This window comes from Corvus brachyrhynchos, unplaced genomic scaffold (genome assembly GCF_000691975.1).
Source record: "Corvus brachyrhynchos isolate BGI_N302 unplaced genomic scaffold, ASM69197v1 scaffold101, whole genome shotgun sequence".
NCBI classification, from domain to species: domain Eukaryota; kingdom Metazoa; phylum Chordata; class Aves; order Passeriformes; family Corvidae; genus Corvus; species Corvus brachyrhynchos.
This window is the reverse complement of record NW_008237239.1, coordinates 13,317,690-13,328,336: the sequence shown is the minus strand read 5'-3', so window position 1 is coordinate 13,328,336 and position 10,647 is coordinate 13,317,690. Positions and strand designations below refer to the sequence as shown.

Here is a 10,647-nt window from a genome sequence, read left to right as displayed (position 1 = left end):
AGCAGAAGTTTGCTGACCTAGACATGTGTGTTTGCAGAAGAGGGGCCTCAGTTTATGTTAAGTTACGGGTGAAAAGTATGAAGTTCTGATGTCCTGATGCCATTCATTCCTACCAATAATTTATTCCATATCCATACTAATTTTTTCAAGAAGGAAACAAACAATTTTAAATATTAATTCTTCCCTAGACACAACCTAAAGTTGAATTAATTACAGTGTTTGCCAATCTCTTGTTGTCAGCCTGATGCCTTGTGTATGGGTAATTGTGTGTTTAACAGAAAAATTTCCCAGAAAGTTCAGAGGAAACCACAAAATTTGTCCAGTTATATGCACGTCAGCCTCAATGTATGATGAAAAATCTTTCTCCTACCATTTTTTCATTCCAGTTGCCATTGCCAGATCCCCCAGAAAAAAAATCCATAGCAATCCTCATCCTTTCTTAAAATGAGCTATGTGCATACGAGTCTGCCCAGGTCAGTAACTCTACCAGTGCTCCATTACAGCAAGCCCCGGCCCAGAACAAGAATCCCTGTAGGGGCCATATGCTAGAGCTATCAGGGGGCACTGCTGGAACCGAAACCTGAGCTTGGAGCAACACCAGGCTGAGCCCTGGGCTTGCAGCTCCGTCTGTACGAGTGTCTAACACTGCAATCCCACGTCAAACAACGGGTAGCAGTGTGGGAGCTTACCCTTGCAGATCTCTTGAGTGAAGCACAGATGGCAATCTCTAAGTGAGCTGGAAGAGTGAGTGACCAAATAAATTGAATTCATTCAATCACTTTTAAGGCATGTCATCCTTGCGTAGCAGTTTGATCCCATGCTTGAGTAAATGTATGATTAAATTTTTATTAAAAGGTAATGCTCCTGTTTTAATGATGGTTAATTATATATAATTAAAATGAAAGGATTAATAATATTAAACATTTCATCAGAGGTAAAGATAAATATAAATACATATATTGTACTATGATTTAAAATGAGTATATAATATTGAGCCTATATTATCTTCAATGCATTATGTAAAATAGCAAATGAATAATATAATACATGAAATATTATTATATTCCAGGTAATATGTAAAATAAAGGTCTGGTTCATTACTTCTATGTTCATAAAATCCATTTGATTTTTGGGGTGCAATATGCAAAGAATAATTTAAGTAGTTTTAAAAATTCTTATAAAAAGTCCCTATTAAATAGATGCATACACTTCCTTGCTATGACACCTTTCCCTGTGAAAAGTTAATTACAATGCTAAATGACCTATATTTTTGACCACGGAGTCACAGATTACAATTTGGAATTATCTAATTTTTAACTAATGTTGAATCCCTAAATCTTTATAGCCTAGCTTCTGATTTTCAGAATCTTTGAAACAGACTTTAAATATTCGTACACAGGGTATTCTTCCTGCATTACTTATATCTGACAGATCTAATCTCATTTTGCCTCTTTTTAAAAAACTTCAGTGTTTAGTGTCAAAACAACACAACTTGATCTCTACCCATAGACACACCTTGTTTTAAACAATAATATTCATTCCAGTTGTGATTTCTGCCATTAGAGACAGTGAATCTGTATCTCCAGATGTAAAATGCTATGAATACACAGAAACTCTCTCCTGTAAAATGCTGTGCATTAACGTAGTATAATAAGCTGAGAAATGTGTTAGCTTTTTAAATAATTTTTTAAACTGTGTAGTTTTAAATCACAGAGATGTTTTGGATTCTGCAAGCTATAAGGAACTAGTATTTTTCTAACAAGATCTTAAGGCCCTCAGAAGAATTTTAAGGATTTTTATGAACCTCAGTATGCATTTTTTAGCTAGAATTTGGCATTGTTTCAGTGTAACTCCAGTAAGACTCAATCAGTTTATTTTATAATTAAAAGCAAGGAAATAGTAACAAAAATACATAATATATGGTACTCGTGTTTATAATAGAAACATCCATAAAGAAAGAAACATGTTCTAACTCTTCTCATTACCCCAAAGGGAATTGCATCTTTAATCACACAAAGCACAACGGCTTTCTAATTTTGTTTAAAGTGTTTCAGTACTTACAAAAACCAGATCAGGTTATTGTAAATCTAGAGCAAATTAGAATCATTGGCCTCTGCTCAGCTGTATTCAAGAATACTATGTAAATCATAAATTTAATGGTATACTGGGACACACATCTGTTTCTATTTTGTAGAAGTTAATAATCTAACTTCAGAGTATTTAAACATTACTTTCATTAACTGGAAAATTGTGAAAAATAGAGACTGCTGTAAGTCATGTGTTGCAGCATTATGCTCAGAGAAATATAAAAACTGCAAGTCTGTACAGTAAAGCCTAAGAGACGTGCCATTGTCTGTTTTGTGACCTTGTAGCTCCTCTGTTTACCAGGGAAAACTTACACAAGCAGAGCTGCACTGCTAAGTAGAATCTGCACCTGCACATAGTAGATTCCAGCTTATATTTTTAGTAGCAAATGCCTTTCACAACAACGAATAGATGGTGCCTGAACTCCCTAAACTTATATAGATAATGACCTAATGGCTTTTCCTATAGTTAGCATTCTAAATCCAAGTAAATAATCTGCGGATCAATACACATATTGCAACTGATTTTAAAGATATTTTTGTCACTAGAACTGATAAAAATGCTGTGCTACATAAATCAATTCCCAGTACATACTTATTTTTATAAAAGTTACTTTTTGGTCTAGTGTGTACTCTGTCATATAAGTTGCTTCATAATATAAAGTTCTTATTGAAAAGTTTATTAATTTATTAACACAGTATCTTACGTTGTTATCACAAATGAGGCATCATGCACAATTTATGTAATTTGAAAAGAAACAATTGTGTGTGAGTTTTTGGAGAAACACATCAGTATTTTCAACATTTTTTTGTTGTAAAGACAGTAGTTTTTATGTATAAAAATTATGTCACAAATGTAATTTCTAACAGAATTTTTTCTCTTAAAATAATCTCTTTATTAAAAGACACCCAATCTGTGGGAAGTCAGATGTCACTTATGTGCTGTTTTGCTTGTGCTAAAATTACCTGCAGTAGTAGATACTTTGCATTAAAGCTTAGGGTACATAAAGCTGAATGGGATTTATGTAAATAACTGTATGAATATGTATCCCACCTCTTAGCAGTGCTAATTTCAATGAACTGTATTTGAGAGGGAATTATATTAATATATACAACTGATAGGAAATTTGCACATTAATTTTACTGTCAACAAAAATTCTGATGAAAGCAAATTAAACTGACATAGCCATATAGAGGAGCCACAGAAAGAGAAAACCAAAAGGTGAAACTGGGTACCTACATGGAGCAGTGCAAATTTGTGGTTTATTCTTCAGTAATATTTAGTGCTTGCATATGCAGAAAATTCTCCCATTCCTGTGTAAATGCATATGGGGCTATTTTGCTTTCTTTGCTACTTTGCTTTCCAAGCATGGCATAAAAGTTCGAGTCTCTTGTTTTAATGATATATTAAATGTAGTACTATGATTTACCAGATATAATACAAAAAGATCATATTTTGGTGCTGAGTAGTCAACAAACAGCAGTCAGTGTTCACAGTAAGGTGAAGAATAGCATCTTAATTAATTATTGAATACATTTTATTATTTATAATTACCAGTAGTACTAAGCAGCCAATCTACATTCCTCAAAACAGGAGCATGGTACTAATGTCATTCTTTGACTGCAGTGTTTTTAGAAAGGCGTAGCCATACCTTCAATCAGATTCAAATCTATTTGTCAAAAACATTGAGGTCTGTCAAAAGTAAATGATCATTTAATTAAAGAAAAAAAGAGGTGGAATATCTTTGATCCCTATACTTAGTGATATTAATTCCCCAAGCTGCAGGTGTTTGTAATATATAACAAATCATTACCGAAACAGAGGCTTTTATAGGCAGTTTCGGTGAAGGAAAATGACTGTTCTTTACAGCTGCCAGAGTTACACCTGGCAATGTAGAACAAGCACAACAAAATGTGAACTAGAAGATGTAAGCCTGGAAACAAATCTGGGCCTCCCTCTCCATGCTCTGCTCATGTCAGCTGAGATGGATTGCAAAGCAGTGCTGCTGTGCAAAGTTGATGGGGAGGGGAGGGAGACCGAATTTGCTGCTGTGTCTAGGCTCTCTGACCAGTGATCCATGATGCATCTCTGGTATCTGCTCCAGAGGGAGCCAATCACATAACTTTCACCATTTCAATGGCAATCAGTAATAGGAAAAAATATAATCTTATAAAAAAATATAAGGTACCAAGTCCTTGTGTTAAACCACATAACAAAATCAAACCAAGTACAACCAATCAGCTGAGGTTAAAGCACTTTCCAGACTGGCATGAGGAGCTAATGGGTAGAGCCAGATAACTATATAAAGCACAAGTAACATTGCCTTGATTAAAGCTACCAACTGAAAATTCTAAATTAAAAATTAAACATTTTCTCTGACAGAATAACATATATTGAGACATGGAAAACAGGAAAAGTGAACTGAAATATGCAAGTTTGGAAGCAAATATGGCTCTCATGCCCCATCTTTTGGTAAGGGAAACTTGAAAGTTGCAATCATGAGGTGAGGCAGTCCCAGTGGGAGGTTCTTTTCTGTTCATGATTGATTGTGAGCACCCTGTCCTTTCCTGTTCATAACCTATTACCATATCTCTCAACTTGATTATTATGACTATGCACCAGATTTTCATGTAGGCAATGTATAGAATTTCTGCAACTTGACTCCTAAAGAGAAACATGGAAAGAATTTAAGCTGTTAAGTTTAAAGACTACTCTGGTTAAATGCTGTCCGCTTGGGGAAGATGTCTCTGTTCAACAGGCACTTCCATATTTTTTTATATCAAATTTTCCTGCCACTGTAATACTCCTCATGCCAAATATTGCTTCAGTCAAGATAAACCAGAATAAGGAGCTCTGCATCTATATTATTGCTAAGGCTCTGTGTAAAACAAAGATGAGCAGTTAAAGGTGACAGTCAAACTCTTAAGAGCATCTGACACCCATGAATGCAGTTAGTCTCCCACTAAACCCAGCAGCAATCATCACTTTCTTTTAAAGGTGTAGCTTTATTCTACAACTAGCAGAGAGTTAGAGACTTGTCCAGTGTGTGAAACAGGCTCAGTTCTCTCCTCTGCTTGAAGGGTTTCAAATGCACATTTCTCACCAAGTAAACAATTTTCTAACCCACAACCTGAATGGAGAGGAAATAGTCTCCACTTCTCCTGTTGAAGTCTTCCACCAGGCAGAAGATGATTCATGAGTCACTGGGCTAGAAAGTGAGAACACCAGAGAGAATGTGACTCTGTAGCTTAATGATTTCAGCAATCAATTGAAATTGGAAGACCTGAGTTCTGACCTGTGGTCCAAGAATTTGATGTATTTTATCCCATAACTTCTCAAGAACGTAAATGTAACCTGACCCCAGTGTAGGCATCTAAATCTTTAAGGGTTTGTAAAGCTGTGCACATCTCCTCAAATCTTGGCCTGTGCCATCAAGAATATGGATTTTAACAGTGCAGATTAAGTAAGGTGTTTGGATAAGAAGAGTAAAGCCTTCATGGATTCGTACTTGCAAATATAATGGTTTACCTTGGAATTCTTTATCTTTTTTGCATTACCTTTCATTTTGTGATACAGAAGCAATGGAAGAGTGGTCAGAAACCTAGGTAATATGCTACTTAAAAGCACTATGTAATAAATATAAATTCTAGATTGGAGTCCAGGTGCAATTGGAATTTGATAAAGCAAATTATTGCCATTCTTTTATATCAAGAAGGAGGGTTGCAAGAGGGTAAGAAGAGATGGTGAGAATACTCAGAGATCACCACACATGCCAGTCTGAGACATAGGGTACTTCTCTCACTGCAAATTACAGAGACTGAGCAAAGTCATGGCAAATTGTATAATACAGTTCCATAAAGGGGAGGAGGAGAAGGAGCTCCCTGCCTGTCAGGGAAAATTGCATTTATTTTAAATAGAAAAATCTATTTAATTTCTTAGTATTCTCTTGGGCTTCTCTCCTTAAAAAAAACTAAAACAAAACATTGTTTTGCTGCCCAAATGCAGAATGTGTGCCTATACAGATACAGCAGTTGGAGGAAAGGGAACTTAGAATGTGCAAACCTATTTGGAGAATTGGGATCTCATGACATACCTCTTTCCCCAAAAGCTCAGTACTGCAGTTCCTTTCCTGGGATGATCATTTAAGCTTCTGTGCTCAGCTTTTCATACGAAAACAGGGAATTGAACTCATTTCTTTTTAAATGTGTCCTAATATGTGCCTCCTAACAGCTCAGTCTTGAAAACTCTTCGGCCTTTGTAAATGACGGCAGCATTAAACTGTAAACTTTTCTCCACCAACATACATCCAAAATACCTGAATTCCAAAGGAATGTATTTCTTCAGTAACACTGAGCTCCACTGCTCCCCCAAGTTTACTTCAGAGAGTGGAGAGGTAGCTGAAAAAAACTGCAGTAAAACTGCATCTAAATTTACTGGCAAAAATCATATTGATCTCTTCTAATTTTTTAATGTGATACAAAATTCTGCTTCAGAATATGAGTTAATATGGTGTACACATGCTTTTGTTTCATAGCTGCATTTTCTCTGAACAAGGTTGTTTCTAATATTACTTAATTAAACGAAATTAAATTAATTTCTAAGAAACAAGAAAAAACAGCTTTGTCGAATAAAATGATCTTCATTTTCTTGAAGCTATTTAAATTAAAAACATGCGTCTCTACAGTTGGAAAAAAACCATCCATGGTTAAAATGTTTGAAGCCCATCAATCTCTTTAACCACACAGCTAATGTGTTCCTTCTGTTTTCTTTGAATGAAATCACCATGAGTGGTTAGATGTTGATTTAACATAAAGCAAGTGGAAATGGGTGTTTCCTTAGTCATGTGTAGAATTTATTTTTAAAAACAATTAGCAAGTGTTACAAGTAAGTCAATGATTTTGTCATTTCTTAAATAATGATATAGATTATGAGTCATTAAAATTGATTACTGAAGTAAACTATGCAAAATGCAAATTCATATTACATTTATTTGTTAGGAACAGCTGCAGAATTCTCTTATTTTATTGATGGGTTTCATTTTTTTCCCCAAGTGACACTAAAATCAATTACTTAGCTTAAAAGACCGGTAATTGTCAAGATATATTTCCAAACTTTTAAGGCAATACACTGAATATTTCCTATTATGGCTTGTATCATTCACAGTTTATTTATATAAATTTGCCTGCAAAATTAATTGGGGATTTTCCTAAATAAAACAAGCGAAATTTTCTCTTTTCTGTTTTATGTTGAAATGGTAGTTATTTAATGGTTTGTTACTTTTCCATGGAAAAAAAAATGAAGTCTTTACATCACAGCAATTAAACTGTGTCTGTATATTAGTACACATTAGCTGATGTTACTGCATACATATATTTACTACCTCTTCTGTCAGTCTTTGCCAACATTACATCTAATTACAGGTTCATTGATACGTTATTCACAGGAGTACAGACAGATAAGAGGAAATGTCAGTCGCTAGTATTTAAAGTTCAGTCATAAAACTCCAGTAATAAAAAAATAGGCTGCATAAAATCTGTGTAAACCATTACTCATGGGAGAACTGACACTTAGGGCAATACAAAGTATTATTTATTGAGGTATTTAAACATTTTAAATTAACCTTTTTAAGAATAGGCAGATGTAAGACGCAATTCTATGACCAAAAAAAAAAAAAAAAAAAAAAAAAAAGCAAAACCAGCCTATAAGATCATATTACAGACATCATAATTTGGCCAATTTTTGCCACAAGTTAAATCATCTTTCTCAGATGCATCTCCTTCAAGTACACAGTTGACAGTTAAATCTTTTCCAGTTGTTACTGTCCTACACATAGTCCCTGGAAATGCTAATTTATACACAATTGTGATTATTTTAAAAATTACTATGGATTTGCTTTTAGTTTTTCAAGGACATCATCCAGCAGATTTATGAAAGTAACTGGACAGCTATACACACAGAATATACACCTTAACATGAAATAATACAAATTTAACATTAGTTAAAGAGTGGGGATAAAATTTTGCAAATTATTTTGATAAGATTGCAACATTTCTTGTGTTTTCAAGCTAGATATTTTGCACTGTTGCAGCAAAGCAAGATTTTAAGGAAAATCTACTTGTCTGTACTTCTCTGTGCAGTCTGTATGGAATAAGATTCATATTTATAAGGATATGTCAAAAAGCAAATAGTAGGAAGTCATAATAGTGGAAAGGAACTTGATTTGTTATAATTCCTTCTTACATATTAATATTCAAATCTGTCAATAATTGTGGCTGAGTAAAAACTAAAGGATCAGATTTAAGCATGCCTTGGGTACATGTGTGTACAATTTTTCTTTTAAAGAAACATATGCTGATTCATGGGAAGTAAAATTAATCATTTAAATAATAGTATTATACTTGCCAAAAAAATATACACCTCTGCCAGGTATTCTTATATCTTAATGCAATTTTAATGAGAATTAATGGAAACATGTGTTTTCGAAACAAATGCTAAAAGGTCTCTGCATTTTTACCAATTGTTTAAAACTCAGTTTTACAGCTTGCCATTGTAAAAGAGTTGTAAAACTCCATCTCTGCATGTAGAGAGAAATATGATTCCAGAAGTTTTTGATGAAAAGAGGGAAAATGAACTTCAGTCCTACATTTGAATCCACATAGGTGAATTCACTTTGACTTCTGCAAATATTAGCACAAAGCCTAGTTCTGCAGTTCTTTTCAATCTTTTTGTGGGCAGAAAAAAATTTAGAGAACCCAACAGACTTTTTTTTTGTTACAAACAGAAGAACCTCTCTCTCTCATGTCCTCTCAAAGGAAAACCATCAACCCCAGATAATTCTTGTATTATCGACAGTTTTCTGGCTAAATCCTGTTCTCATCAACTTAGCAAAAGTCTGTTAGCTCAGGGCTATCACTGCTTATCTGCAATTACATTTATTAAAAAAAAAAAGAAAAAAGTAGGACTTGTTAATGATACAATTTAAAACTCTGGTAAAATCATAGCAAGTCAATATGTATATCTTTATATTTCTATGACCCTCTTTTTAAGCATGTTTCTGTAACAGATGCATCCAATCCTTTCAATGAAAATCAGCTTCTAATAAAATACATTAAAATGCCTGTATAATTTAATTCCATTAGAAATGCATAAGGGGTTATTTAGGATTTATACAGGTGTTTATAAGGATGCTTTCAGTGAGAAAGGGCAATTGGCTATATTAGGAATACACAAAGAACTTAATAGAGAATCTGCTCTTTTGCTGTATGTTGCTCTCACAGTAACCCATACTTTTAACTATATACAGTAGGTACAAAACTATTGCATAGACAGATGATCTGTCCTTCCATTCTGTTTGGCTTTGAGACATTTTGCAGATTTAACCCAGTTGAAACAGGCCTCAGGAAGGTGTACTGCTTACTATGGCAGAACTACTCCTTTGGTCCTAAAAGCTTGAGATTGTTCTTGCACTCCCCAGTCCCCTGGACAGACACCGTGAACTGAGGAAGGCCAGCATGGCTGTGGCATACCCATATTTCAGTGACTTTTAAATATTCATCCCCAAGATTGTTGCTAGCATTGTTGAAAGTTTAATGTGGTTTTGAAGAGCCCTGGACCAGCTCTATGGTTCTCATTACTCCATATTACAAGGTCTTCAAGATCCAGTCTCCTTTTAACGTGTCATGTTTCTCTTAATACATGCTACAATTTCTAAACACAAATTGCACAGGTATGCAGAGACATCAAAATGATTAAGTAAAAAAATAAATCATTACCATTAACAAAGGTAATGATCCTGATTCTCTGCTGTGGTGCGGGGTGTTGTACACTGGATTGTCAATGTGCTTTGGACCTAAAACAGTTGATCAACCCCCAAGTGGTCCTGCCTAGTAGATACGATTCTGAGGGTAAATGCAGTTGAGAGGATTTCATTTCAGTGCTGCAGCGAGGGAGAGGATTGCTAAAACCCCCAAACAAAGGGAGGGGGCAGTTATCAGGTCAAGTCTGAGCTGCTTTGACCGCGGCTGTCGCTCCCTCTGGTCACCGCAACCCCGCGCGGGCGCGGAGCGTGGGACGCGCACACGGCCCCGCTCCCCGCTGGCGTTGGCCCTCGCTAATGCCCAGCTGCTTCTCCCTGACCTTGAGAGCTGGGAATTGCTCATGTTGCACATCCTGAAAGGTCAGAGCGGATCCTCAGCGTTCTGTATCCATACAGAGGAGAAACCCAAACCCTACTGACAATCCCAGACCTGGTTTCCAAGAGCAGATTTTTGGGAGAATGCAACAACGCTACTAGACTGCGTTTTGTATCCGAGCACAGCAGTGAGTCAACTGAGTATCCTTTTAAATCGCTTCCAAGTGCTGTTTACCGTGCCCTGACATGTTTTCCCTAATGCATCGCTGTGCCTCGGCGCGCCGTCCCTGCCGGGCAGAAGCCGGGCCATGTCAATGCGAGGCAGCGAAGGAAAGGACCAGCGGAGCCGTGAAGGCTCTGAGGTGCCGGGACCCCCCGTCCTCCCGCCGTGCCTGCTCTCTCTCGCTACCCGCCTAGACGGTGAACGATTT

At 35.9% G+C, this 10,647-nt stretch overlaps 1 protein-coding gene across 19 annotated transcripts in view; it reads left to right on the top strand.

Annotated features, from left to right (window-relative positions):
* Positions 1 to 10,647, top strand: part of ADGRL2 (adhesion G protein-coupled receptor L2) — a 176,984-nt gene that overhangs the window by 7,214 nt on the left and 159,123 nt on the right. For 3 of the 19 annotated variants that reach the window (XM_017729997.1, XM_017730004.1, XM_017729993.1), the window contains exon 1: positions 10,216 to 10,636. The exons of 1 other annotated variant lie outside the window; for it this stretch is intronic. The gene's annotated coding sequence lies outside the window, so the exon portion shown is untranslated. Of the gene's footprint in view, positions 1 to 10,205; positions 10,637 to 10,647 lie in introns of those variants that run through there. 15 more of the 19 variants (XM_017729996.1, XM_017729995.1, XM_017730000.1 and 12 more) reach the window with 10 other exon arrangements.